Genomic DNA, 5,789 nt, shown 5'->3' with positions numbered 1-5,789 from the left:
CTTGCTCTATTGCTCAACTTTGCTTTTGTCCACCCGTTTAAAGCTGAGATAAGTGGACCCTGTTATCAAGAAACGCACTGATAGAGCCGTCCTTTCTTGTCTTGCGCAATATTTGTCGTCAAATCAACGTGCTCTTCACCTGAAAATCTTCCTGAGGGGTCAGGTGACACCTGGCCCGGTTGATAGAACACTGTGAGAGGTCCTCGCTAGGGTGACAGCGGAAACCTCCACGATAATGAAGGCGGAGAGATTGGATTTCTATATGGTGGCAAGTGTGACCGAAAATTTAATTTCTGAAATTAACTCGTCCAGTCTTAACCACTTGTTTCCTTTTTATACACACGACCCTGTAATTCCAATTACACGGTTCAGTCACATTAATGTGACCACATGTCAAAAGCTCGAATAACTACCTTTTGCTTCCGCCCCTGGTAGTTGAATGGTCACCTAACGGCTCGGGTTCGATTCCCAGATTTGTCGGACATTTTCTCCGCTCAGGAACTGGGCCGTAGAATCTACCAATTTTTTTCAAACATCAGGGAACGTCTGAAGATGAATCATCTAAACCCAAGTAGGGGCATGGTTTACTTTCTCTCGGGTCATGGCCCGTACCCCATGTACCTCCACCGCATGGGACTCACTCAAAGTGATAACTGCACATGTGGCGTAAATGGATCACCAGAACACATGGTTTTTCACTGCCCATTACACATCGAAGACATAACACCTGCACAACTACAAATACAAACGCCGGCCGGAGTGGCCGTGCGCTTCTAGGCGCTGCAGTCTGGAACCGAGCGACCACTACGGTCGCAGGTTCGAATCCTGCCTCGGGCATGGATGTGTGTGATGTCCTTAGGTTAGTTAGGTTTAATTAGTTCTAAGTTCTAGGCGACTGATGACCTCAGAAGTTAAGTCGCATAGTGCTCAGAGCCATTTGAATCTACAAATACAAACGCAGGACGACATAAATACAGCCATCAGGAATAAAGACACATGGGAGGAGATTAACCGGGTGACAAACGAAGTATCCCAGGTACTGCACAAATCCTTTAAGCAATCAAGGCTGTACCACACATTGCGACCAGAGACACAAAACACACGAGAAACGGAACCGTGGGAGACTACCAGCTCTGATGAAGAGAATGATACAGATGTTGGGGAAAACACAGATTCGGAAAGCAGCATCAATATGTCACTCACTCAAACTCAATGACGACTCTCAACACCAAGAATCTTGCCTAGCTAAGCACCAACCCAACACAGTCAATTACGAATAACGCTTTAAACGTGCGATGCGGACGGGGAATGGATGGCTCGAAGTACATTCCGAGCCCTCCATCCCCTGTTGGCTACACGGGGAGAGTCAGACCGCTTTTTCCGAACACCTTCAAAACATCTCCACCACCCTCACAAATCCACAAATCAAACTCACATTTCAAAGTCTCATTAGGTTAAGTATAGCAGATAAGTTAGATTAAGAATTCCTTGCATGAGTTTCTTTAATTTGTTTCCTTTCTTTATTTTAAACCATTTTTCGTAAAACATACCGAGATTAAATTCCAAATTGTGTCTAAACTGTCAAAGCTTGTACATAGAAATGTGATATCACTCAACAATAAAAGATAAAGGTGAACAAAGCGGAAACTGGTCCGCCTCCACGCGGCAGGGACGGGCAACATCGAGGGTGGCCGGAAGCTAACAAACTTGCGGCCACTCACGATGGCTAAGAGCCAGAAAACCTTGTTGGGTATATCACAAAAGTATTTTTTGTGGTAAAAAAAGGACCAGCCGTGTACCCACAGGCGGCTGGTCACCCACCTGGTTTAATGAAAAAAAATGTCCTTATCATCATCATTTCATCCCCATCGACACGCAAGTCGCCCAAGTACCGTCAACTCGAAAGACTTTCACCAGGCGAACGGTCTGCCCGACGGGAGGCCCTAGCCACAAGACATTATACAATCTTTTGCAGCAAGGAGGTGTAGGAAGAAAGTCAGTGAGGTTCTGGAAGACACGGACATGGATGTAGAGTCATGTTGACTCCAGTACCGTGGACAGTGCTGCTAGGTTTCTACGTTGAGAATCCATAGCGAGACCAGCCCGATAGAAGTGATCCCACATATTCTCGATTGTTTTAAATCCGGGGACATTGGGGCCAGGGGATTACGGTAGACTCAATTTCCTGCTATTAGAACCACGCACATACACTGCGAGCTGTATGACGTGGCAGTGTCCTGGCCGTAGGTGCCATCGTGCTGAGAAAAAAACAAACTGCTTGTAGCGGGAAATGCTTGTGATCCATTGTGCCTTCCAGAATGATGAAATCACCCAGATAGTGCCGAGAAAAGCCCCAGACGATAGCGTTCCCTCCTACAGTCCTTATTAATATACACTACTGGCCATTAAATTTGCTACACCACAACGATGATGTGCTACAGACGTGAAATTTAACCGACAGGAAGAAGATGCTGTGATATGCAAATGATTAGCTTTTCACAGCATTCACATAAGGTTAGCGCCGGTGGCGACATCTACAACGTACTGACATGTGGAAAGTTTCCAACCGATTTGTCATACACAAACAGCAGTTGACCGGAGTTGCCTGGTGAAACGTTGTTGTGATGCCTCGTGGAAGGAGGAGAAATGCGTACCATCACGTTTCCGACTTTGATAAAGGTCGGATTGTAGCCTATCGCGATTGCGGTTTATCGTATCGCGACATTGCTGCTCGCGTTGGTCGAGATCCAATGACTGTTAGCAGAATATGGAATCGGTTGGTTCAGGAGGGTAATACGGAACGCCGTGCTGGATCCCAACGGCCTCGAATCACTAGCAGTCGAGATGACAGGCATCTTTTCCGCATGGCTGTAACGGATCGAGCAGTCACGTCTCGATCCTTGAGTCAACAGATGGGGAAGTTTGCAAGACAACAACCATCTGCACGAACAGTTCGACGACGTTTGCAGCAGCATGGACTATCAGCTCGGAGACCATGGTTGCAGTTACCCTTGACGCTGCATCACAGACAGGAGCGCCTCCGATGGTGTACTCAACGACGAACCTGGGTGCACGAGTGGCAAGACGTCATTTTTTCGGATGAATCCGGCTTCTGTGTACAGCATCGTGATGGTAGCATCCGTGTTTGGCGACATCGCGGTGAACGCACATTGGAAGCGTGTACTCGTCATCGCCACACTGGCGTATCACCCGGCGTGATGGTATGGGGTGCCATTGGTTACACGTCTCGGTCACCTCTTGTTCGCGTTGACGGCACTTTGAACAGTGGACGTTAGATTTCAGATGTGTTACGACCAATGGCTCTACCCTTCATTCGATCCCTGCGAAACCCTACATTTTAGCGGGATAATGCACCACCGCATGTTGCAGGTCCTGTACGGGCCTTTCTGGATACAGAAAATGTTCGACTGTTGCCCTGGCCAGCACATTCTCCAGATCTCTCACCAATTGAAAACGTCTGGTCAATGGTGGCCGAGCAAATGGCTCGTCACAATACGCCAGTCACTACTCTTGATGAACTGTGGTATCGTGTTGAAGCTGCATGGGCAGCTGTACCTGTACAGACCATCCAAGCTCTGTTTGACTCAATGCCCAGACGTATCAAGGCCGTTATTACGACCAGAGATGGTTGTTCAGAGTACTGATTTATCAGGATCTATGCACCCAAACTCCGTGAAAATGTAATCACATGTCAGTTCTAGCATAATATATTTGTCGAATGAATACCCATTTATCGACTGCATTTCTTCTTGGTGTAGCAATTTTAATCGCCAGTAGTGTATTCGCAGAGCCGTACACGTTAACAGCCATCTATTCGATGAAGCATAAACTATGATTCATGTGAAAAGGCCACCTGTCGCTATTCAGCGGCCGCCCAGTTGCTGTACTGGCGTGCAAATCCCAGTCTTCATAACCGATAAACACCAGTCAGCATGGGTGTACGAATCAGGCGTCTGCTGCGTAGGCCCGTACTCAGCAACGTCCTCTGAACGGTCATTGAGGGGGCACTTTTGGTAGTCTCTTTGTTCATCCTGGCGGTCAGTCGCTCAACAATTGCACTTCTGTTCGTCCGTGCACATCTCCGCGGCCATTGTTCAGCGGTCTCGTCTACGGTCCATGGTGCACCGTAGTCGCCTCGGCACCGGTATTGTGCAGCGCCATTTTGCCAAGCTCGGTATTCTTTAAGCACAGTGGCGCGCGAATAGTTTACAAACATAGCCGTTTTGGGAATCCTTCCACCCATGGCCCGAAAGCCAATGATCATGCGCAGTTGGACGTCAGATAAATAGCTCCGTTTCCGCTTTACGACAACCATTGCGCTGTTTCCTCGTCGCTCTGATATCCTTTATACACCCTTCACTGCTAGAGCCCCCGCCTGACGTCTGTGAGTGGTGATGGAACGTTGACGTCGAACATAGGCGGTAGTCACATTAAAGTGCCTGGGACGTGTACGACAAAAGAGCGTTTTAGTAATCACAAAATTACTATGTTATTAGTGATGTAACTAGGCCATTCGATTAGAAGGACACTTGTCTGAGATACAATACCCCAAACTCTAGGAAATCGGAATCCTCTGATAAACTCAATCACAAAATCAAATCTTGCTTTGGCACAATCGACATTAAATTACTCCTAAAGCGAGAAAAGCTCAACCAATTCGGGGAAACATCTAAAGACGAAAGAATTATAATTTTTACCATGCAAGAAACAAGACTTCCACATGAGAACACCGTGGAGTTTGGAAATTACAGACTTTTCAAAAGTAAAACACACGCAAGTATCCTAAAAATACATCCCATCTGATTACTGCATGCGCAGTTTTACAAGTCATGTTTTTCATTCCTTGAAATATGCGAATAATAAATACATTGTGATTAACGCAAACCTGCCAATCAGCAAGAAAATAAAACAAACACGGAATGTAAAGATGTCATGTGAAGTGGTAGAAAATATAATCCCCCAAAATCGAATAAATTATGTGAAACTGTTAATCGGTGCTCTTAAACATACCGATCAAAATGGAAGGAGACAAGCAGAATTTTGTAGAAATTATAATATCAAAATTACGTCAACTTATTTTGCGAAAAAAAGTTTCAAAAAGTTACATTGTGTGCAGTTAACAAGAATATAGGTGTTTCCTACATTGAACGTATCTAAATCTCACTCCCACATCACATTCGAGTATGCAAAGGAACAAATAAAGAGACGGTCCATTATATGCGTCGAATGAAACTAAATATAAGGCCTCATAAAATTCAGCAAAAGCACGCCAATAATCCTAAATTTCATATCAACAAAATTCAGTTACTGCTGTTAGCAAACGAACTCAACAAAACGCAGGCACAAAATTGAGAGCATTTCAGACAGAACTATCAAAACAGTCCAAACAAAATTTGGAAGCAGAGGCTGAAAAATGTCATTGATGGAACGGAGATTTTGAATAGGCTGTAAGACCTCGACCTCAAACATTCAAAACACGAAATAGTAACAAATCAATAAGTACCCTTGACGTGTTACTTTTAACTAGAAAAGAAATTACAAAATTAGTTATACAAAGTACTAGGTAGTATGAGAACAGCCAACTCCATGAAATTAAAGAAGATTTCCGGAAAAACAAGACCAGAAGTTTCTATAAAACATTTAGAAGGAAGCGTAATTGTTATCAGTCCTTAAATCTCTCCTCCAAGAAGGAAATTGAACAATTGATACTTAACAACCGAGAAAACTGCAGATAACTTTGCAAATATCTTAAAAAATTCTTAACTACT

Source organism: Schistocerca americana, chromosome 1 (assembly GCF_021461395.2).
Source record: "Schistocerca americana isolate TAMUIC-IGC-003095 chromosome 1, iqSchAmer2.1, whole genome shotgun sequence".
In the NCBI taxonomy this organism is placed as follows: domain Eukaryota; kingdom Metazoa; phylum Arthropoda; class Insecta; order Orthoptera; family Acrididae; genus Schistocerca; species Schistocerca americana.
Note: the sequence above shows the minus strand (reverse complement) of the source record.